The following is a 26,212-nucleotide window of genomic DNA, read 5'->3' on the forward strand; positions in this document are numbered from 1 at the left end:
AACTTTTAAATCCCTTCCAGGATTGATTGTCCAACTGACAGGACTTAGTGAAACCTGGAAAGGATGCCAGTTGAAAGCCCTATGTTGAATTTCAGGCTTCCAAGGGTGAGACCAGACTAGATGAGACTTTAACATTGGGTGGTCAAAGGCAACATCAACTGACGGCAAGTACAGAATAGAGACAAGATGGTTGGGGTGTGTGGTGAGAGATAGATTATGGAATGTGATTCAAGATGAAGACTGTGAATACGGTGAGAGATAGATTATGGAATGTGATTCAAGATGAAGACTGTGAATACTATGAGGTCTTTGGTTCCTGCTTTTATGTGGTGCTGGCTGAATGGGACAAAAAGAGACCTCACATCTTAGGCACCAAGTAGAATACACATGGGTATATCTTGTTTCTTTGTTCTCTGAGAGCCCAAATTCCCCAGAGAGTTCTTAGGAAGAATTATTTCTATGTTGAAAATAACTTGGAATAGCTCATGATTTAAATTTTTATCAGTACTTATATGGAATTTGCTGAAACTTGAATTAAGGCACTTTACCAATTTATTTTTATACCTGGCTAAAAACAGAAGCAGCTGACTTGTGGGCTCTGGCCATGATTGGTAAATAGAATGCTTTTATGAATTCTACCATCTCTGCAGAAAATAAATATCCAAAACAATTTTTCCCTGACATCAGTGGCCACCAGTTACAGTAGTGGTAAGAACTCACTGAATCATGAGCCGCATCTGTGCAGATCCCAACTTAATTCATTGTATGTCATTCATCACATTCATCTCATCTTTTATGTCATGAATATCAAAACAGCATATAGCTGCACAGAGTTACAAATATACTTCAGCTTGGCAATAGCTTTGAAGTAATCCAAAGTGAAGTTACTATCAGGAAAGTCTGTCATTCTAGACATATGTCTATCTTATTCTGTCTGAATGTGTTTCCTTAACATTTTTTTAGCCCATTTGTTCTCTTCATCTATTAACATATTTGATTTTATCATCTTTATTAAGTATAGGTTTATATCATTTTCTTTAAAAAGTTTAACTCATTCAACTAAGACATTACCAGAAGATGACTTGATTTGGAGTGGTGACTTCCATAAAATTAGCAAAAAAAGAAAAAAAGACATACACAATGACAAAATCAGGTTTATCCCAAAAAGGCAAAATTGATTTAATATTTTAAAAGTCAATCAGTAATAGTTAACCATTATTAACAAACTAAGAAAACACTCATATTATAATCTGAATAGGTATAGAGAAAGCATTTAACAAAATTCAACACCCATTTATGATAAAATTCTCACTAAACTAGGAACAGAAAGTGTATTAGTCCATTTTCACACTACTATAAAGAAATAACTGAGACTGGGTAATTTATAAAGAAAAGAGGTTTGATCGGCTCATGTTTCCACAGGCTGTAGAGGAAGCATGGAAGTATCTGCTTCTGTGGAGGCCTCAGGAGGCTTTTCCTCATAGCAGAAGACAAAGCAGGAGCAGGCATCTTACATGGCAGGAGCAGGATTGAGAGAGAAGGGGAAGTGCCACACACCTAAACTTTTTTTTTTTTTTTAATTTTCAATAGGTGTTTGGTTACATGAATAAGTTCTTTAGTGATGATTTATTAGATTTAGGTGCACTCATCACCTGAACAGTGTACATTGTACCTGATGTGTAGTATTTTATCTCTCAACCCCCTCCTACCCTTTCCCCCAAGTCCCCAAAGTTCATTGTATCATTCTTAAGCCTTTGCATCCTCATAGCTTAGCTCCCACTTATGAGTGAGAATATATGATGATTGGTTTTCCATTCCTGAGTTACTTCACTTAGAATAATGGTCTGTAATTCCATCCAGGTTGCTGCACATGCCATTATTTAATTCCTTTTTATGGTTGAGTAGTATTTCATGGTATATATATACCACATTTTCTTTATCCACTTGTTGATTGATAAGTGTTTGGACTGGTTCCACATTTTTGCAATTGTGAATTGTGTTGCTATAAACATGTGTGTGCAAGTATCTTTTTTGTATAATGACTTATTTTCCTCTGCATAGATACCCAGTAGTGGGATTGCTAGATTAAATGGTAGATCTACTTTTAGTTATTTAAGGATTGTCTACACTGTTTTCCATAGTGGTTATACTAGTTTACATTACCACCAACAGTGTAAAAGTGTTCCCTTTTCACCACATCCATGCCAACATCTATGATTTTTTTTAAATGTTTTGATTATGACCATTCTTGCAGGAGTAAGGTGGTATCACATTGTGGTTCTGATTTCCATTTCCCTGATAATTAGTGATGTTGAGTGTATTAGTCAGTTTTCATGCTGCTAATAAAGACATACTTGAGACTGGGTAATTTATAAAGAAAAAGAGGTTTAATGGACTCATAGTTCCACATGGTTAGGGAGGCTTCACAATTATGGCAGAAGGCAAAAGGCATGTTTTACATGGCAGCAGGTAAGACAGAACTTGTGAAGGGGAATTCCCATTTATAAAACAATCAGATCTCATGAGACTTATTCATTACCACAAGAACAGTATAGGGGAAATTGCCCCCATGATTCGGTTATCTCCACTTGGCCCCACCCTTGGCACGTGGAGATTGTTACAATTCAAGCTGAGATTTGTGTGGGGACATAGCCAGACCATATCATTCCATATCTGGCTCCTCCCAAATCTCATGTCCTCACATTTCAAAACCAATCATGTCTTCCGTACAATTTCCCAAAATCTTAATTCATTTCAGCATTAATTCAAAAGTCCACAGTCCAAAGTCTTATCTGAGACAAGGAAAGTCCTTTCTGCCTATAAGCCTGTAAAATGAAAAGAAAGTTAGTTATGTGCTAGATACAATGGCAGTACAGGCATTGGGTAAATATGCCCACTCTAAATAAGAGAAATTGACCAAAAAGAAGGGGTTACAGACCCCATGCAAGTCCAAAATTCAATATGGCAGTCAAATCTTAAAGCTCCAAAATGATCTCCTTTGACTACATGTCTCACATCCAGGTTGTGCTGATGCAAGACGTAAGCTCCCACATCCTTGGGCAGCTCTGCCCTTGTGGTTTTTGCAGGGTATAGCACCCCTCCAGGCTGCTTTCACAGGCTGGTGTTGAGTGTCTGCAGCTTTTCCCAGTGCACAGTGCAAGCTGTCGGTGGATCTACCATTCTGGGGTCTGCAAGATGGCAGCTCTCTTCTCACAGCTCCAGTAAGTAGTGCTCCAGTGGGGACTCTGTGTGGGGGCTCCAACCCTATGTTTCCCCTTTGCACCACCATAGTAGAAGTTCTCCATGAGGGCTCCGCTCTTGCAACACACTTCTGCCTCTATATCCAGGCATTTCCATGCATCCTCTGAAATATAGGCTGAGGTTCCCAAACCTCAGTTCTTGACTTCTGTGCACCCACAGGCTCAACACCCCATGGAAGCTGCCAAGTCTTGGGGCTTGCACCCTCTGAAGCCATAGCCTGAGTTGTACCATGGCCCCTTTTAGCCATGGCTAGAGTGGCTGGGATGCAGGGCACCAAAACCCTAGGCTGCACACAGCAGGGGGGTCATGGGCCCAGCCTATAAAACCATTTTTTCCTCCTAGGCCTCCAGGCCTGTGATGGGAAGGGCTGCCACAAATGTCTGTGACATACCCTGGAGACATTTTCCCCATTGTCTTGGCAATTAACATTTTGCTCCTCATTACTTATACAAATTTCTGCAGCTGGCTTGAATTTCTCCTCAGAAAATAGGTTTTCTTTTCTATCATATCATCAGGCTGCAAATTTTCTGAACATTTATGTTGTTTTTCTTTTAAAACCCAATGCTTTTAACAGCACCCAAGTTACCTCTTGAATGCTTTGGTGTTTAGAAATTGCTTCTGCCAGGTACTCTAAATCATCTCCTTCAAGTTCAAAGTTCCACAAGTCTCTAGGGCAAGGGCAAAATGCCACCGGTCTCTTTGCTAAAACATAGCAAGAGTCACCTTTACTCCAATTCTCAACAAGTTCCTCATCTCCATCTGAGACCACCTCAGCCTGAATTTTGTTGTCCATATCATTATCAGCATTTTGGTTAAAGCCATTCAACAAGTCTCCACGAAGTTCCAAACGTTTCCACATTTTTTTGTCTTCTTTTGGGCCCTCCAAATTGTTCCAATCTCTGCCCATTACCCAGTTCCAAAGTTGCTACTACATTTATGGGTATCTTCACAGCAGCGCCCCACTCTACTGGTACTAATTTACTGTGTTAGTTCATTTTCACACTGCTGATAAAGACATACTCAAGACTGGGCAATTTATAAAGAAAAAGAGGTTTTATGGGCTCACAGTTCCACATGGCTGGGGAGGCCTCACAATCATGGCAGAAGGTGAAAGGCACATTTTACCCAGTCTCAGGTAGTATCTTATAGCAGTGTGAAAATGGACTAATACAACTTGATAGCACAAAAGGGTGACTATAGTCAAAAACAATTTAATTGTACATATTGAAATAACTAAAAGAGTATTACTGGATTGTTTGTAACACAACAGATAAATTCTTGAGGGATGGACACCCCATTTTCCATGACATGATTTTTATACATCTCATGTACCCCATAAATATTTACACCTACTATGTACTCACAAAAATCAAAAATTAAAAAAAGATAGTTCTCCTGCTCTTTGAAGGACACTATTAAGAAAAGGAAAAGATACTCCACAGACTGAGAGAAAATATTTGCCAATCACATATCTAACAAAACACTGGTATCTGGAATATATAAATAACTCTCCAAACTCAACAATAAGAAAACAAACATCCCAATTAAAAATGGATAAAAGATTTGAACAAAAGCTTCACCAAAGAAGAAAAATGGATCACAAGTAAGCATACAAAAAGATGCTCATCATCATTAGGGAAATGCAAGTTAAAACCACAATGAGATACCCCTACACACCTTTTAAAATGGTTAAAATAAAATAGACTTACTATACCAAGTGTTGGTGAAGTTGTAGAGGAACTGGGGATCTCAATACTGTTAACTGGAATATAAAATGGTGTATCCACTTTGGAAAACAATTTGGCAGTTTTATAAAATGTTAAACATATACCTACCACATGACTAAGCCATTCTACCCATAAGTATTTACCCAAAGAAGATGAAATATGTCAATACAAAGACTTGTATATGACAACTTGTATACAAAGACTTGTATATGAAATATGCCAATACAAAGGCTTGTATATTTTATGTCAATACAAAGACTTGTATATGAATGTTATAACAGATTTATGTGTAATAGTCAAAAGGTAGAAAAAACCCAAATTTCAATGACAGGTAAATGGACAAACCAATGTTATTCAGCTTCATATGCAATGGCACACATAGGCTTAAAATAAAAGGGTGGAGAAAAATCTGCCATGATCCTATATCTAGAAAACTCCATAGTTACAGCCCAAAAGCTTCTTAAACTGATAATTTCAGCAAGGTCTCAGAATACAAAATCAATGTGCAAAAATCTCCCTTCTGATGCCTAGATTACTGGAACTCTAGAAGCCATCTTGGACAATTAGGCAGTTTGAAAATGGAAGCTGTGCTTCATGGACGAGCAGAGAGTTAAGGGGCTTCAGTCTCTGACAACCGTAGACTTGCCATACCAACTCTAAATAACTCATCACCACCACACTTCTATTATATGAAAAAGAAATTTGTATTGTGTTTAAGACGCTGTTACTCGGGTTTTATGTTGCATTCAACCAAATCTGCCCCTAGCTGATACACACATACACGTAACATCAGAAAACAACAGTGGAAAACTTGTTCAAACTTATTGAGGGGGAAAGCAATGTATATGCTTGCACAATGCGAGTATACTTCCATGGTGAACATAATTATGGCCTGCATGAACATATCTGGAAGCATAACCACAGTTTAATAATACTGTGTGTTTGAGAGTGTGGTAAAATTCAACAACAGAAAACTGAGAAGGGGAACTTTCATGAATTGAATGATTTTTTTTTTTCTTCCCAAACTCATATTTTAAAGCTCTAATCCCCAATGTGATGGTATTAAGAGGTGGGGCCCTTGGAAAGTAATTAGGTTTTGGTGAGGTCATGAAGGTGGGGTTCTCATGATAGGATTAGTGCTCTTATAAGAAGAGATCAGAGAGCTAGCTCTCTCTCTCTCTCTCTCTGCTGTGTGAGGACATAACATTAAGGCGGTCATCTACAAGCCAGAAAGAGGGTACTCACTAGAACCTGACTATGTTGGCACCCTGATCTTAGACTTCCCAGCCTCTAGAACTGTGAGAAATAAATGCCTGCTGTTTGAATCCCCCAGTCTATAGGGTATTTTGTTACAGGAGGCTGAGCTAAGACAGAAACATACCAGGTTTTAATTTTTTTCTCCCCCCTGAGTATCCTAGACTCATAGATATTATATAGTTTGAAGGAAACTTACTAAGCATCTATTTTAATTTTCTCACTTTAGAAATGAGGCAACCCAAGTTGTTTTCTATTTTAACTGTCATCAATTCCTTTCCTCTCCTCTCCTCTCCTTTCCTCTCTTCTCCTCTCCTCTCCTTTCCTTTTCTTTTTTCTGAGACAGAGTCTCACTCTGTCGCCCAGACTGGAGGGCAGTGGCATCTGCAACCTATGCCTCCTGGATTCAAGCAATTCTCCTGCCTTAGCCTCCTGAGTAGCTGGGATTACAGGCACCCGCCACTGGGCCTGACTAATTTTTGTATTTTTAGTAGAGACGGGGCTTTGCCACGTTGGCCAGGCTGGTCTCAAACTCCTGACCTCAAGTGATCTGCCCACCTCGGCCTCCCAAAGTGCTAGGATTATAGAAGTGAGCCACCATGCCCGGCCACTGTCATCAAGTTCTGCATATCTTTCTTGGCAATATGACAGATCTATCTCCTCTTCTTTATGTCCACTCCTGACACAACTTAACAGCTTTCACCACATCATTTGTGAACTCCACTAGATCTCATTGTGTAAAATCCTATACAGCTCTACTTTGAGAATAAACCTCACAAAATACTACTTTTTTTCCCATTGGCTTCCCTTTTAGGACACTTTCAGGGAGGCCCAATGGTCTCATCAATCAATTGCAGTCAGTCACACTTTTCCTTAGCTCTAAATTTTACCCTTCCATGTTTGACGGTGCCCAGAGAAAGCACTTACATCAATCTTTACTATCTCAATGGGCTCAATCATCTCAATAATGGATCCATCAGATTTAGCTGTCCTCTTGTACACTCAGGCAACATTTCAATTTGCTGATGCTAAAATGATATCTAGTTGTAAAAGATGATCACAACTGTTGGGAAGCCTTTTTAATGGAAGAGAATGTATTTGAGTCGTCTCTGGGTGATTGAGAACCGAGTGGTGGGTGAACACAGCTGCCAGACAAGGCTTCGATGAGCCACGAAGGGCCAAATAAGCAGGAGAAGGTTAAGACAGGAAGAAAAGGGCATAAAACAGTGGAAGTGTGTGTAAGAACTGCCACCTCCAGAGGGAAACAGGATTCACTACACTTGCCTTTGATTACGCTTTGTCTACCAGGTGCTCGTTTCTCTCCTCTGCCAATTCAAATTATGTGACATCTACCAAGAAGAAAGTCAAGTCCTACTCTTCTCCCCATTGTAGCTTCAGGTATTTAGCTCTTCCATTCCATAGTATATTTTGACTGTAGGAACCATTTGACTTGGGGTTTTATTCAATTTACTATTTTGTTATATAGACTTTTTTTGCAGCATTATTGTTTGAGATATGCAAAGCCCATTTCTTTCGAACAACATTGACGTTTATGAAGTCTGGTGGTGTGTCATGTATTTTTTTGGTATCACAACATGGTTTGACATTAAGAAAGTGCCAAAGGGATAGGCTGAGATTATCCAAATGTACTTGAGATTATCTCAATACAGACAAGATATATTTAACATATATAAATATATACAGGTGTAAAAATTTCCTTCAGTGTAAAATTCTCTTCAACATAATAAATTTAATATGTGAAGTATTTTATTAATAAAATTTAGCATTGTGTAGGTGTTAAAAATATAAACACCCAAATCGTTTTAAAAAGCAGAAATTATATTTAACATTATTTTCACCAATAGGTGGGCAAGTACTTAGGGACTCTGGTCACACACTATTTCTCTTCCATGAAAATTTATTGTATATGTATCACCAAAGCAGTTTCAAGTTAGATGGTCAGTCAAATCATGAAAGTAGCCTTGTTATGTAATTTTAACAGTTTGATGGTACTCCTTAAAATGAGATTCTGCCTGGAATATTACATTTTATAATGTCTTCTTTGCATTATTAACTATAACATCTGTGGAAGCATATTCTATGAATTGATGTTAATGAGTCTTACATTTAAAAGGAATTTCTTAGGTCAAACATGTTTTGGAAAGTTAAACAGACATCTCAGTGCCTTTTATATATTCATGTGCATTTTGATTCTCCAAGAAGAAATATGTTACGTTCTTCAAACTACTTCAAATCATGGCTTGATGGAGCCTAAGCTAGTCATGGGGACAGGCTGCATGTAGAGACAGAGATACCTAGAGAAATCCAGTTGTTCTAGCTATCCAAGCACTGACACCGGACATGTGAGTAATGAAATCATCTTAGACATTCTAACTCCAGCTGAAGTGATGTGAAGAAGAATCAAGTAGTCCAACCAATAACTAGAGCTATATTCCCAGAATTATGGCCCCAGAACAGCCATGCCACCCTTCCTCAGCCATTCAAGCCACTTCAGCCAAGACCATGGACCAAGAATTTGTGGAAACCAGAGAAAATAATTTTCAAGATGGTGCTATTCACGTTTTTCTTTTTTGATTCTTATCCAGGATAACATGAACAAAAGCACTTTTTAAAAATCTGTCTCTGTGCCATCTACTTAGCCTACCCTGTATGGCCAGTGAAAAGGAGATATTTTGTAGGCCCCTGAATGAAAGGAATTTCAAGGGAGGGTAGATAGATACTTAAGGTCCATAAAATCTAGACTCTTGAATGCTTATCTCTTTAATCATGTTTCTTTTTCTTCTTCTTTTTAGTTATTCAGTTAAATATCCAAGGCTATATTTCTCTCAAGACTGATACATATATAAATTTTTGGCAAGACTGATGATAAAAAGCAAAGATACAAAAAAGGATGATAAAGAATGCAGATATTAGAAAAATTATAAAATGATGTTTTGAAAAACTTTGCCAATACATTTCAAAATTTAGGTAAAATATTTACATTCCTAGAAAGTTGTCTTAGTTCATTTTGTGCTGCAATAACAGGATACCTGAGACTGAGTAATTTATGATGAACAGAAATTTATTGTCTCACAGCTCTGAAGGCTGGGAAGTCCAAGACTGAGGGGCCGACATCTGACAAGGGCCTTCTTGTCACATCATCCCATGGAGGAAGGGCAGTGAGAAGTGAGAGAGAGTAAGAGGTGGAACTCGCAGCCTCAAGCCTTCTTTATAGTGACATTAACCCATTCATGAGGGTGGAGCCCTCATGACCTAACCATCTCTTAAGTTCGTACCCCCACAACACTGTTGCATTGGTGAGTAAGTTTCTGACACATGCTTTTTGGGGGACACATTTAGTTTAAACCACAGAAGAAGACATAATCACTAAAATTGACTCAAGACATAAAATGCCTAAATTTGTAGTTACAAAACTCTTCTCACAAAGAAGACACAAGGACAACACAGTTTTATACGTCATTTCAATAAACTACAAATAACAAATATACTTATATAACCAGTTCCAGGGAGAAATTTTCCAACTTTTTTAGGAGACTAGTATAAGCTTGATATCAAAACCTTACCCTGATAACATGAGAAAAGAGAGTTATAGTGCTATCTCATCGATTAATACAGATACAAAATCATAAATAAAACATTATTAAATAGAACACTATAATATGTAATAAAGATTGTACAACATGACCAAAGTTGGCTTATCCCAGCACTGTAAGGTTGGTTTAAATCTAATAAAAAGTTCATATTAACAGATTAAATAAAAAGTTTTTTAATCCTCTGAATATATGTGAAAAACTGTTTAATGTAATTCAAAAACCATTCCTGATATAAAAAATTATTAAAGTAGAAACATAAGATAAGGCCGCTAATCCCATAAAGGGCATTAAAGAAAACTGAGAGCAAACTTTATACTTAATATAAGAATGTTGAAAGCATATTATTAAACAGTAGGAACAAGATAAAGGCCTCCGTTATCACCACTTCTATATTTAGAATTATTCCAACCAGCACAGTAAAGAAAAGGAATTAAATATGTGAAGACTCAAATAGAAAAAAAAATCATTATTTCTCTGAGATGAGATTATTGTCTTTATTGAAAACCTAATTTATTAGAATTTATAAATAATTTAGCAAGATGCCAAAATCTAAAATTAGTACTCAAGAATAAATTGTCATTATACAAAATGTATTCAAGATGAATAATAGACTTAAATGTGAAGCATAAAACTACAAATCATTTAGAAGAAAACATAAAAGAAAATATGCATGGCATTAGGTTTGGCAATGAGTTTTTAGATATGATATCAAAAGCATGACCCATAAAATAAAAAGTTGATAAATTAGACCTTTCCAAAATTAAAAACATTTGCTCTGTGAAAAACATAGTTAAGAGAATGAAAAGAAATGCCACAGAAAGGGAAAATATTTGCAAATCACATATCTGATAAAGAAATTTTACCTGTAATATACTTAAAGCACTTAAATTTGACCATAAGCAAACAAACAACTGAATTTTAAAATAATGAACAAAAGGGCCTGGCACGGTGGCTCACGCCTCTAATCTTAGCACTTTGGGAGGCCAAGGAGGGTGGATCATCTGAGGTCAGGAGTTCAAGACTAGCCTGGCCAACATGGTGAAACCCCATCTCTACTAAAAATACAACTTAACAAGTTGTTAAGTGAGTACATGTATAATCTGATTTTCTATTCCTGCATTAATTCACTTAGGATAATGGCATCCAGCTGCATCCATGCTGCTGCAAATGATATAATTTTGTTCATTTCTATGGCTGTGTAGTATTCTATGGTGTATATATATCACATTTTCTTTATCCAATCCACCATAGTTGGGCACCATTATTGATTCCATGTCTTTGCTATTGTGAACAGTGCTGTGATGAACATATGAATGCATATATCTTTTTGAAAGAATTATTTCTTTTTCTTTGGGTATGTACCCAGTAATTAGATTCCTGGGTTGAATGGTAGTTCCATTTTTAGTCCTTTAGGAAATCTCCAAACTTCTTTCCACAGTGGCTGAACTAAACTACATTCCCACCAGCAGTGTACAAGTGTTCCCTTTTCTCCGTAACAAAAAATCTGTTATTTTTTGACTTTTTAGTAATAGCCATTCTGTTTTGAGATGATATTTCATTGTGGTTTTGATTTGCACTTCTCTAATTAGTAAATTTGAGCATTTTTTCATGTTTCTTGGCTGCTTGTATGTCTACTTTTGAGAAATGTCTGTTCATGTCCTTTGTCCACTTTTTTTTATTTTTATACTTTAAGTTCTAGGGTACATGTGCACAACATGCAGGTTTGATACATAGGTATACATGTGCCATGTTGGTTTGCTGCACCCATTAACTCGTCATTTACATTAGGTATTTATCCTAATGCTATCCCTCCCCCAGCACCTCACCCCCTGACAGGCCCTGGGGTGTGATGTTCCCCACCCTGTGTTCAAGTGTTCTCATTGTTCAATTCCCACCTGTAAGTGAGAACATGTGGTGTTTGGTTTTTTGTCCTTGTGATAGTTTGCTCAGAATGATGGTTTCCAGCTTCATCCATGTCCCTGCAAAGGACATGGAACTCATCCTGTTTTATGGCTGCATAGTATTCCATGGTGTATATGTGCCACATTTTCTTAATCCAGTCTATCATTGATGGACATTTGCATCGGGGTTGTCTTTTGCTTATTTATTTGTTTGAGTTCCTTATATATTCTGGATGTTAGATCTTTGTTACATGTATAGTTTGTGGGTATTTCCTCCCATCCTATAAGTTGTGTGTTTATTCTGGTGATAGTTTCTTTTGTTGTGCAGAAGCTCTGCAGCTTAAATACGTCCCACTTGTTGGGCAAAGGATATGAACAGACACTTCTCAAAAGAAGACATTCATACAGCCAACAGACACATGAAAAAATGCTCATCATCACTCGCCATCAGAGAAATGCAAATCAAAACCACAATGAGATACCATCTCACACCAGTTAGAATGGCGATCATTCAAAAGTCAGGAAACAACAGGTGCTGAAGAGGATGTGGAGAAATAGGAACACTTTTCACTGTTGATGGGACTGTAAACTAGTTTGACCATTGTGGAAGACAGTGTGGTGATTCCTCAAGGATCTAGAACTAGAAATACCATTTGATCCAGCCATCCCACTACTGAGGATATACCCGAAGGATTACAAGTCATGCTGCTATAAAGACACATGTACACGTATGTTTATTGCGGCACTATTCACAATAGCAAAGACTTGGAATCAACCCAAACGTCCATCAGTGACAGACTGGATTAAGAAAATGTGGCACATATACACCATGGAATACTATGCAGCCATAAAAAAAGATGAGTTTGTGTCCTTTGTAGGGACATGGATGCAGCTGGAAACCATCATTCTCAGCAAACTATCGCAAGAACAGAAAACCAAATACCGCATGTTCTCACTCATAGGTGGGAATTGAAAAATGAGATCACTTGGACACAGGAAGAGGAGCATCACACACCGGGGCCTATTGTGGGGAGGGGGTAGGGGGGAGGGATAGCATTAGGAGATATACCTAATGTAAATGATGAATTAATGGGTGCAGCACACCAACATGGCACATGTATACATATGTAACAAACCTACACGTTGTGCACATGTACCCTAGAACTTAAAGTATAATTATAAAAAAAATAGGTCCCACTTGTCAATTTTTGTTTTTGTTGCACTTGCTTTTGAGGATTTGATCATAAATTCTTTGCCAAAGCTTATATCCAGAAGGGTATTTCCTAGTGTTTCTTCTAGGATTCTTATAGTTAAGTGCTTACATTTAAGTTTTTAATCCATTTTGAGTTAATTTTTGTATGTGGTGACAGGTGGGGGTCCAGTTTCATTCTTCTGCATATAATTAGTTAGTTATCTCAGCACCATTTATGAAATAGGGAGTTCTTTCCTCACTGCTTATTTTTGTTGACTTTGTCAAAGATCAGTTGGTGGTAGGTGTGATTCTTTATTTCTGGGTTCTGTATTCTATTCCATTGGTCTATATGTATGTTTCTGTGCCCATACCACACTGCTTTGGTTACTGTAGCCTTTGATGTTGGGTAATGTGATGCCTCCAGATTTGTTCTTTTTGATCAGGATTGCTTTGGCTATTTGGGCTCTTTTTTGGTTGCAAGTGAGTTTTAAAATAGTTTTTTTCTATTTTTGTGAAAAATGATGTTGGTAATTTGACAGGAATAGCACTGAATCTGTAGGTTGCTTTGGGCAGTATAGACATTTTAATGATATTGATTCTTCCTATTCATCAGCATGGGATGTTTTCCCATTTGTGTTATCTCTAATTTATTTGATCAGTGTTTTATAATTCTCATTGTAGACATCTTTCTCCTCTCTGGTTAGCTGTATTCCTAGATATTTTATTCTTTTGGTGGCTACTGTGAATGAGATTGCATTCTTGATTTGGTTCTCAATTTGGACATTGTTGGTGTATAGAAATGCTCCTAGTTTTGTACATTAATTTTGTATCCTGAAACTGCTGAAATTGTTTATCAAATCTAGGAATTTTTTGGCAGAGACTGTGGGGTTTTCTAGGTACAGAATCAGATTGTCTGCAAACAGAGGTAGTCTGACTTCTTTTCTTTCTATTTGGATGACCTTTATTTATTTCTCTTGCCTGATTGCTTTGGCTAGGACATCCAGTACTATGTTGAATAGCAGTGGTGAGAATGGGTATTCTTGTCTTGTTCTGATTCTCAAGGGGAATGTTTCCAGCTTTTGCCCTTTCAATTTGATGTTGGCTGTGGGTTTGTCATAGATGGTTTTTATTATTTTGAAGTATGTTCCTTTGATGCCTAGTCTGTTGAGGGTTTTTATCACGAGGGGATGTTAAATTTTATTGAAAACTTTTTCTGGATCTATTGAGATGATTATGTGATATTTGTTTTTTATTCTGCTTATGTTGTGAATCACATTTATTGATTTGCATATGCTGAACCAAACTTGCATCCTAGAAATGAAGCCTACTTGATTGTGATGGATTGAAGTTTGATGTACTGCTGGATTTGGATTTCTAGTAGTTTGCAGAGGAATTTTGTATCTGTGCTCGTCAGGAAGCAATATACAACTATATTGGCCTATAGTTTCCTTTTTTCATTGTGTTTTTGCCAGATTTTGGTATCTGGGTGATGATGGTTTCATAGGGTGAATTAGGGAATAATCCCTCCTCCCTGATTTTTTGGAATAGTGGTGTAAGTGGTCACTAAGAGTGGCACCAACTCTTCTTTATATATCTGATAGAATTTGTCTGTGAATTCACCTGGTCCTGGGCTTCTTTTGATTGGTAGGGTTTTTAAAATTATTATTACTGACTCAATTTCAGAACTTGTTATTGGTCTGTTCAGAGTTTTAATTTCTTCCAGATTCAGTGTTGGGAAGTTGTGTGTTTCCAGGAATTTATCCATTTTCTGTAGGTTTTCTTGTTTGTGTGCACAGAGGTGTTCAGAGACACTCACATCTCTGAGTAACTTCTGTGTTTCTATAGAATTGGTTTTAATGTTGTCTTTGCCATTTATGATTGTGCTTATTTGAATCTTCTCCTTTGTTTCTTTGTTAATCTAGCTAGTGTTCTATTGATCTTGTTTATCCTTTCAAAGAACCAATTTTTGCTTTTATTGATCATTTGCGTAGATTTGGGGGTCTCAACTGCATTCAGTTCTGTTCTGGTTTTAGTTATTTCTTTTCTTCTGCTAACTTTGGGGTTAGTTTTTGTTTTTCAAGTTCCTCTAGGTATGATGTTAGACTGTTGGTTTGAGGTCTTTCTAACTTCTTGATGTAAGTGTTTAGCACTATGAACTTTCCTTTTTACACTACTTTTGCTGCATCCCAGAGATTTTGGTATGCTGTGTCCTGGAAAATAGTAAAATGGTTTTTGACTGGAAATTTTATATCTAAAGACCAAAAGAACTATAAATAAACATTGTATTCTGGTTGGGAATTTTTTTCGCATAAGGTTAAGGGTTAGCATTTCTGAAACTACTTCATATGCATAGTAGGATTGATCAAATAAGTAACTATATTAAAGCAAATGAGCCCACAAAAAAGAGCCCGCATTGCCAAGACAATCTTAAGCCAAAAGAACAAAGCTGGAGGCATCACACTACCTGACTTCAAACTATACTACAAGGCTACAGTAACCAAAACAGCATAGTACTGGTGCCAAAACAGAGATATAGACCAATGAAACAGAACAGAGGCCTCAGAAATAATACCACACATATATAACCATCTGATCTTTGACAAACCTGAGAAAAACAAGAAATGGGGAAAAGATTCCCTATTGAATAAATGGTGCTGGGAAAACTGGCTAGCCATATGTAGAAAGCTGAAACTGGATCCCTTCCTTACACCTTATACAAAAATTAATTCAAGATGGATTAAAGACTTAAACGTTAGACCTAAAACCATAAAAACCCTAGAAGAAAACCTAGGCAATACCATTCAGGACATAGGCATGGGCAAGGACTTCATGTCTAAAACAACAAAAGCAATGGCAACAAAAGCCAAAATTGACAAATGGGATCTAATTAAACTAAAGAGCTTCTGCACAGCACAAGAGACTACCATCAGAGCAAACAGGCAACCTGCAGAATGGGAGAAAATTTTTGCAATCTACTCATCTGACCAAAGGGCTAATATCCAGAATCTACAAAGAATTCAAACAAACTTACAAGAAAAAAAACAAACAACCCTATCAAAAAGTGGGCAAAGGATATGAACAGACACTTCTCAAAAGAAGACATTTATACAGTCAACAGACACATGAAAAAATCATCACTCATTGTCACTCACCATCAGAGAAACGCAAATCAAAACCACAATGAGATACCATCTCACACCAGTTAGGATGGCGATCATTAAAATGTCAGGAAACAACAGGTGCTGGAGAGGATGTGGAGAAATAGGAACACTTTTCACTGTTGATGGGACTGTAAACTAGTTCAACCATTGTGGAAGACAGTGTGGTGATTCCTCAAGGATCTAGAACTAGAAATACCATTTGACCCAGCCATCCCATTACTAGGTATATACCCAAAGGATTATAAATCATGCTGCTATAAAGACACATGCACACATATGTTTATTGCAGCACTATTCACAATAGCAAAGACTTGAAACCAACCCAAATGTCCATCAATCACAGACTGGATTAAGAAAATGTGGCACATCATATACACCATGGAATACTATGCAGCCATAAAAAAGGATGAGTTCGTGTCCTTTGTAGGGACATGGATGCAGCTGGAAACCATCATTCTCAGCAAACTTTTGCAAGAGCAGAAAACCAAATGCTGCATGTTCTTACTCATAGGTGGGAATTGAACAATGAGATCACCTGGACACAGGAAGGGGATCATCACACACCGGGTTCTATTGTGGGGGGCTGGGAGGGATAGCATTAAGAGATATACCTAATGTAAATGATGAGTTAATGGGTGCAGCACACCAACATGGCACATGTATACATATGTAACAAACCTGCACATTGTGCACATGTACCCTAGAACTTAAAGTGTAATAATAAAAAAAAAAGAAAATGTGACACATATATGCCATGGAATACTATGTAGTCATAAAAAAGGATGAGTCCATGTCCTTTGTAGGGACATGGATGAAGCTGTAAACCATCATTCTCAGCAAACTACTGCAAGGACAAAAAACCAAACACCGCATGTTCTCACTCATAGGTGGGAATTGAACAATGAGAACACTTGGACATAGGAAGGGGAACATCACACACTGGGGCCTGTCGTAGGGGAGGGGGAGAGGGGAGGGATAGCATTAGGAGATATACCTAATGTAAATGATGAGTTAATGGGTGCAGCACACCAACATGGCACATGTATACATATGTAAGAAACCTGCACGTTGTGCACATGTACCCTAGAACTTAAAGTATATAAAAAAAAGCTAATGAGCCCAGATTTCACACTGTCAAAGAAAGAAGTTACAAGTAAATGGAGGAGTGGGGGAGGACAGAATGAATCCTGTGGTGCTACAGTAGTCAGAGATATCAGTATGAGCTCATGTTGATAGATAGATATAAATAAAAATAGAGATAAAAATAAATATAGATGTATATTTGTATACATGGGTTTGAGTGTGTGGGGGTTTGTAACGTTTTAGCTCTGAGAGATTCTAGAAGCAGTAACATTTCAATAGTAACAGGTATACCCAGCACCAAGGTCTTCGTTTTAAAATACCACCCTTCAATAAAAGGAACCACAGCTCATTGGAGAATGGCTAATTTTAACGCTAAAGGAAGGAAAATACCTTATCCATTTTGTAGTATTAGAAAGTAAGGAAGGGCTAAAAAAAGGGAGGGGATTAGGAGTGGAGGCATGTCTTAAGAACACAGGAGCCAAACTGAAAGAGGGTCAATAACCAATTGAGGAACACAAAAATAATGATAATAATGATAGTGTTGGGTTATAACTCTAAGTATAAAATTATCCATGAGTCCACCTTGATATAAATAAATGATCAGAGCTATGAAAAATGGGGAAGAAAGGACAAATCTTCATTAAAGAATAATTTCAATTAATCAGTATAAAAGAAATGAAGAAAACAGATTATCAGCATTAGAAACACCACAGTGATAACTGTTGTAGGTAGTATCTGTTGATGAATGCTAAATTGGTGGACAAAACTTTAAGGAGAAAAGTGTATTTGTATAGTCTCCAAGTATTTCTCCCCAATTTAGTAATTACTCTGGTGGACTTAACACATTACCACAAATTTTTTTCATACTCCTTCTTCAAAGAGGTGGAGTTTAATTTCTTCCCCTTGAATGTGACTGAACTTAATGACTCACTTTTAACAAATTGAACACGGAAAAAAATAATGAATTCACTGTAAAGAAACCTGGCAGACACCACCTTAACCAAATAATCAAGTCTAATATCACCAATGATAAGTTAATGCCATGTACTCCTTGAAATGAGGTAATGAGAAGGGCACTTTCCCTTATGCTGAATTCTTCCTCCAAATCTATAACTCAAGTCTAATCTTGAGATAACATCTTACGAATCCAAATTGTGAAACAGTCTATAAAATACCCAGCCAGTACTCTTTCAAAAGCGTTAAGGTCATGAAAGAGAAGCAAAACCAAGAAGCTGCTACACATTGGAAGAGACTAGGGAGAAAACGTGATTGAATACAAGGTGGTACCCTGCATGTGATCTTCAAACAGATAAAAAGACATTGGCAGAAAAACTGAGAAAATCTAAATAACACATATGGTTTAGTTGACAGTATTGTACTAATGTTAATTTCTTAGTGTGATAATTGTGCCATGGTTGTGTAAGATGTTGTATTAGTCTGTTTCCATGCTGCGGACATGAAAGCATTTCATGCTTTCTGACACACCCGAGACTGGGATGAAAAAGAGGTTTAATCGGACTTACAGTTCCACATGACTGGGAAGGCCCAGAATCATGACTGGAGGCAAAAGGCACTTCTTATATGGCAGTGGCAAAAGAAAATGAAGAGGAAGCAAAAGCAGAAACTCCTGATGAACCCATCAGATCTTGTGAGATTTATTCACTATCACGAGAATAGCATGGGAAAAAGACCAGCTCCTATGATTCAATTGTCCCTCCCACAATATGTGGGAATTCTGAGAGATACAATTCAAGTTGAGATTTGGGTGGGGACACAGACAAACCATATCAGATGTGAACATTAGGGGAGGCAGGGTGAAGGGCATATGGGAATTCTATATGCTATCATTGTAACTCTTCTATAAATCTAAAATTATTTCAAAATAAAAAGTTAAAAATTTCAATAACATTTCTATATTCCAGTGACAGAAAATGAACTTAGTATTAAAACCCTGCAGTTCCTAGAAATAAAAGTAGTTAAATGTAATATATTTATTGTGGAAATAAAATACTATATTGAAAGTCATTTAAAAAGTTCTAAGTGGAAACTGTACTCATGGGTAGGAAGACTTAATATTGTGATGATATCAATTTTCCTCCAGTTGATCAACAGATTCAGTGGAATTGCAACCCAAACCCAGCAGGCATGTGTGTGTGTGTGTGTGTGTAACTTGACAAAATGATTTAAAACAAATATGAAAAAGCAAAGTGTAAAAATAGCCAAGACACCCCTAAAGAGAAAATATCCTTACTAGATACCAATAATTAGCTATACTACTTATGGCACTGTATATAGTATTGTTAAAATGATAGACTAATACACAGAATAAGATGCCTAGAAACAAACCCTGCCCAACTTTATACTGCCTAAAAGGAAGATATCAATATAAGGACACAGAAAGATTTGTAGCAAAAAGATTAAAAAGTATACACCAAAAGAAAATAAGGTAGCCAAAATAATATTATACAGCATGCAATTCAAGGCATGAAGAATTGTTTGAGATAGAGACATTTCATACCAATAAATAGGAGAAACGAATAAAAACTATTATTGTATACACCCAGTAATATACCTGAAAAGTATATAAAGCAGAAATTTACAGAAATAGAAAAATCCATAATTAACATTAACAAACTTATCAGTGCCTGATAGTACAAACAAATGAAAAATAAAACAGTAAAGATATAGCAGTTGCTCACCAAGAAGCAGCTTCTCTGCTCCTTCTGGAATCTCCACCTGGTTCAGCCTGCCTGCCTCCACCACGTCCACCAGGGTGACCCAGAAGTCCTACAAGATGTCCACCTCTGGCTCCGGGGCCTTCAGCAGCTGCTCCTAGACAAGTGTGCCTGGTGCCCGCATCAGCTCCTCAAGCTTCTCCCCGAGTGGGCAGCAGCACCTTCCAGGATGGCCTAGGCGGAAGCTATAGTGGGGTCAGTGACATGGGAGGCCTCACCACCATCACATTCAGCCAGAGCCTGCTGAGCCCCCTTCACCTGGAGGTGGACTCCAACATCCAGGCTGGGCACACCCAGGAGAAGGAGCAGATCAAGATCCTCAACAACAAGTTTGCTTCCTTCGTCAACAAGATACAGTTCCTGGAGCAGCAGACCAAGATGCTGGAGACCAAGTGGAGCCTCCTGCAGCAGCAGAAGATGGCTCAGAGCAACATGGATAACATGTTCCAGAGCTACATCAACAACCTTAGAGGGCAGCTGGAGACTCTGGGCCAGGAGAAGGTGAAGCCTGAGGCGGAGCTTGGCAACATGCAGGCATGCAGGGGCTGGTGGAGGACTTCAAGAACAAGTATGAGGATGAGATCAATAAGTGTACAGAGATGGAGAATGAATTTGTCCTCATCAGGGATGTGGATGAAGCTCACATGAACAAGGTAGAGCTAGAGTCTCGCCTGGAAGGACTCACTGACGAGATCAACTTCCTCAGGCAGCTGTATGAAGAGGGGATCCGTGAGCCGCAGTCCTAGATCTCAAACACGTCTGTGGTGCTGTCCATGGACAACAGCCGCTCCCTGGACATGGACAGCATCATGGCTGAGATCAAGGCGCAGTACCAGGAGACTGCCAACCGCAGCCGGGCTGAGGCTGAGAGCAGGTACCAGATCAAGTATGAGAAACTGCAGACGCTGGCTGGGAAGCACGGGGATGACCTGGGGCATACAAAGACTGAGATCTCCGAGATGAACATCAGCCGGAACATCAACCGGCTCCAGGCTGAGATTGAGGGCGGGCTTCCCTGGAGGCTGCCATCGCAGACGCCAAGTAGCGTGGGTAGCTGGCCGTTGAGGATGCCAACGCCAAGTTGTCCGAGCTGCAGGCTGCCCTGCAGCGGGCCAAGCAGGACATGGTGCGGCAGCTGCGTGAGTACCAGGAGCTGATGAACGTCAAGCTGGCCCTGGACATCGAGATCGCCACCTACAGGAAGCTGCTGGAGGGCAAAGAGAGCCGGCTGGAGTCTGGGATGCAGAACATGAGCATCCATAGGAAGACCACCAGCGGCTATGCAGGTGGTCTGAGCTCCGCCTATTGCGGCCTCACAAGCCCTGGCCTCAGCTACGGCCTGGGTTCCAGCTTTGGCTCTGGTGTGGGCTCCAGCTCCTTCAGCCGCACCAGCTCCACCAGGGCCGTGGTTGTGAAGATTGAGACCCGTGATGGGAAGCTGGTGTTCCAGTCCTCTGACATCCTGCCCAAGGGAACAGCTGCGGCAGCCCCTCCCAGCGAGCCCCTCCTGTGGCTGCCCCAGAGCCCGGGAGGGAGGTTGCTGTGCAGGGAAGCACAGGGAACGGGAGGGAGGCTCACCTGAGGCTCAGCCCTAGCCCTCAGCCCACTCACGGGGGAGTTTACTGCCTGAGGAACCCCTTGCCCATGCCTCCAGCTACAAAACAATTCATTTGCTTTTTTGTGTGTGTCCAAAATAAAACCTCAGTTAGCTCTGAAAAAAAAAAAAAATATATATATATATATATATATAGCAGTCAAGAATAACAAAATTAATACAATTGAGTTAATTGACATGTATACAAAACTGTGGCAAACAATAGAATACACATTTTAATCAGTGAACTTGGACTATACCAAAAGCGACCATATTCTGGGTTTTCAAAGTCCCAATAAATATTAAATAATTGAAATAATTCAGAATGTGTTCTCTGACCCTAGTTAAGACAGAAATCAATAATAAAAGATAACTATAAAAATCCTAAATTTGGAAATAAAACAATATACTTGTTTATGAGTCATGATCCCAAAAATAACAAAAGAAATTAGGAAGTTTTACAAAATTGACTTATAATGAAAACATGACAAATAAAAATTTGGGAGATGCAGCTATAGAGTTTAGAGGAAAAGTTACATTTTTATTTACATATATTAGAAAAGAATAAAAGCCAAAAATTCGTGTTCTAAGCTTTTATCTCAAAAAGCTGGAAAAAGAACATCAAATAAAATCGAAGGGAAATAGAAGGAAGTAAAAATAAAGACACTAGGAAAATGTTGTGAAATAAAAAATTAATATAGAACAGAAAACATCAAAATAGGCAAAAGTGATGTCTGAAAAGATTAACAAAATTAATAACATGCCAGTAAAACTGTTCAAGAGAGAGGAAACACATTACTAATATTAAAAATAAAAAAGTAAACATTAACTATAGATCTTACTAACGCTAAAAGAAAACTTACTACTAATATATTTGACAGTTAAGTGAATAGTAAATTCCTTAAAAAACACCATGTACCCAAACCGACACTAAAAACATAAGAAAATTTGAGTAGTTTTATACTTGTTAAAACAATTGAATCCACTAGTGAAAGCCTTCCCATAAAGAAAACTCTAGATCCAAGTGGCTTCACTGGCGGATTGTGCCAAATATGTAAAGAATTAATAATACCAATTGTAACCAAACTCAAAGAACAGAAAAAGAAAAACTGCTTCCCACTTCATTCTGTTGTTGAAAGTCAGACATAATATAAATAGTCCTATAGTGTAAGCTTTTATATTAATCTGGCTGGGAGTTGGGCTATCTTTAATGTTTATGGTGGCTGTAGGTGACAAAGGCTTCAAATTCCGTTAACGTCCTTGTTTCTGTCTCCTTTGTTGACTTTGGGTTTCCCTAAGTACTCCTACTCAGAGAGAGTCTGTATCTTACAGCTTTTTCTGCTATAATGTATTTTACCCATATTTGTTTTTTATTGAGGTATGATTTAGGTAAAATAAAATGCACAGATTTAAGACAACAGTTCTATGTGTTTTGATGGATTTATACACCCAGAAAATAGTCACGCTAATTAAGACATGAGACATTTCCATCACCTCAATAAATTTGTTTTGTGTTTCTCTATATTCAATTCTTGTCCATATAATCTACTTTTATTATTGGGGAGCATATTAGTATATAGAACGAAAGTATTCTATAATCTTATGATGAAATCTCAGCCTTTTGGTGGGCCTGTGTTTCTGGACACTGTCCTTCACAAGTGTTTCTTCACTTTTCCCTCCCTGTTAGGTAAGACAGGAAGGTTAGAGGAAAATAGAGGGGGATCAATGCCCTTTTCCCAGGTGGCATAAGGCTCTGGAAAAGCCTGTTTGTCCTTGGAGATGACTTTGCTATGGAGCATACCTTGGGTTTATTTCATAAAGATTTATTTTCTTCCCCTGCTCTATCCCACCAGAACCAGTAAGGGAGAAACTAATGAGGTTTTTGGAAATAGAATCCATGAAAATATGAGGGCCCTACTAACATGGTGGTCCCAGAAGTTTCTCAGTCTCATGCTAGTTCACACTCAGCTTCTAGCAATTTGTCAAAATTACCATTGAAATTACTATTTAAGTGTTCCTAACAGTTTATGGTTCCAAGTGGCTTCTGCTCCAGATTCGCAAATATTAGCTGTACTTCTCTGGATTTGCCTGTCTCTCCCAATTTCATAGTGGTGGTCTACCTTGCAACTTCAGCTCTCTGATAGGTCCAGGAAAAATCATTGATTTTCAGTTTGTTCAGGCTTTTCTTATTATAAGGATGGAAGTGACAACTTCTAAGCTCTTTACGTGTTGGAGCTGAAACCAGAGGTTTCCAATTCATTTTATGATATGAATATAACCATGATACAGAAAAACCTGCAAAAGACTTTACAAGAAATGAAAATTAATGTCAGGTCATCTCCATGAACATGAATGCCAACATTCTAAACAAAATATTAGCAAATAAAATCCAGATATATGTATAAAAGTTAATGCGCCATGGCCAATGAGACTTATTCCAAGAAAACAAGACTTTAACATTTAAAAACCAATGTAATTCAACATATTAACAAATAACTGAGAAAGTAAAATGATCACTACTCCTTAAAAACCTAAGTTCTTGAAGCCTTTCCCAGCTTCAGGTGGTGTTATTTCGTACCTTCTCAGAGGACGTTGGCTTCTCTTTTCTCCAAAAAGATTGGTTGCCTTTGGCTGGGGCGCCAATCCAGTTAGTGATGGTCAGGATGAAAGGTTTGGTTACCTTTGGCACACATGGCATGGACCAGAGCTACATGATAGGGAAAGAACTGCTTGAGGAAGTTACAACATAAATACCTGTAGGGGTTGGGGTGGAGGAGGTCCTAGTGAAAAGTGAGCTTATTTGCACCCCAGAGTCCCTGAGAAGCTCAGCACTTTTATTGTTGTATGACATCCCATATAACAGTAAGATGTTTCCAACAAAATAACAGCCAAATGTTTATAACAGACTCTTGGAAAAATCCACGTAGACTTCATGCCAGGGTCTCAAGCAAAACATGCTCAAAACTGTCTGCACCTCTCCTCAAATAGATCCTGCCATCTGACTTCTCTCTTCCTCCCACTCACCCAGGACTGCAGACTTGATCTCTTCTACATCATCTCCCTTCTATCCTACATACAATCATTTGCCCTCAAAACTTTTATATTCATCAGCTTTTTCAGTCTCAATGCTGGTGTCTTCATTTAGTTTCCTATATGATTAAGTGAACTCATTCCTAAAGGTATATGTTTAGAATGTAACCAAATCAATTGTACTCAGGTTAATTTGTTTCCATACATTTGTAATAGGTTAAGAATCATTGTGGAAAAATTATTGTGGCGGAAGCAATATAGCAGGTTAGCATCTGTCAAGTCAGTTGGGAATCACTGGTTGGAATGAAAAAAAAAAGGACAATCCTCACCATGTGAAGAAATAGTAACCTCTTGTTCCGTAACAATTCCCTGGGTCATCCCCAGGCTATCCCCTGAAATAGTGACTCAATCCTAGTCCTAATCTCCACATCTCTTGCCACCAAATCCTAGACAAATCCATATCAGAACCCACAACTACAAATCACATCTGAGGACACCCCATTCTGATGAACCTATGAGACAAAGCAGGGACGCCTCTTAGCGGCCTGCCATGTACTCCCACCCCCACCCCCCCAAGCATGGAAATAAAGGAAAATCTTGAGTTCCTTCAAAGGAAGTTCTGGAAATTCTACCTAGCTAGCCCTGAGAATTAAATGAGCAACTTGATAAGCAAAAAGGTAATAGTAGCTTAAAACAATAGCCAAGGAAGTTGGAGTCATGAGATGTTTGTTTCCCTATAGAAACTAAAGGTAATATCTTAATGTATGTCCCTAAGCTGTTTTTCAGAAACCCAGATCCCCACAGACCTCCACCAAACAGATCTGCTGGTAGGCAGACCTCAGATAAGGGGGAACTAAGGACTGAACCCTGACCACCATTCTATGTTCTGAAGTCCTTCCTGAGCGTCTGAGTCCTCGTGGGTGAGGAAGTTATACCCATGAGTCAGAGCTAACATTCCTTTAGGGTGATCACAAATTTTTAAACAAAGCTTCTCTTCCTTAACCAATTGAAAATCAGAAAGTCTTTGAATCTGCCTATGATCTATAAACCCCTGCTTAACATGTCCCCCCTTTAAGGCCAAACCAGTGTATAGTTTCCATGTCGTAATTTATAAGTTTGCCTGTAACTTCTGCTTTCCTGAAATTTTCCCCTGTCTTTGAAAACCCTTACTTGCAAGCCACTGAGGAGGTTGGGTCTTAAGCATGAGCTGCCCAATTCCTCCTTGTGTCCTGCAAATAAACACCCTCCTTTTCCTGCTGCAAACCTCAGTGTGGATGTTCGGCCTTACTGTGCTGGATGGGCAGGCCCCAGTTCAATTCATTTCAGTAACACCTGTAACTTTTACACCTTGGAATTATTGCAACCAACTCCTCCCTTGATTAATAGTACCACTTTTATCTCTATTAAAGGTCAAGCTTTTAAAAAGTTTCCACCTTGTACATTTTCTTCATTCAGGCACTTCTTTTAATCCTGACATTATTACATTTTAGCTAACTAATTATTGATACTCTCTTTTCCTGACATTGTTCACCTCTGGTTTTCCTCTTATCTCTGTAGGAGATGGATTCTCCTCTATTGGCCCATTGATAGAGTTCCCACAGGTCCAAGTGTGATCTTATGCTTTCTCTCCAATATCTGACTCTCTTTTAGTGTTTTTTTA

The 26,212-nt window shown here is 38.3% G+C and overlaps 1 pseudogene; it reads left to right on the plus strand.

Moving 5' to 3' along the window:
- Nucleotides 1-233: 233 nt before the first annotated feature.
- On the plus strand, nucleotides 234-21,510 carry LOC103232918 (keratin, type II cytoskeletal 8 pseudogene; annotated as a pseudogene).
- Nucleotides 21,511-26,212: the final 4,702 nt, after the last annotated feature.

Source organism: Chlorocebus sabaeus, chromosome X, assembly GCF_047675955.1.
Source record: "Chlorocebus sabaeus isolate Y175 chromosome X, mChlSab1.0.hap1, whole genome shotgun sequence".
In the NCBI taxonomy this organism is placed as follows: domain Eukaryota; kingdom Metazoa; phylum Chordata; class Mammalia; order Primates; family Cercopithecidae; genus Chlorocebus; species Chlorocebus sabaeus.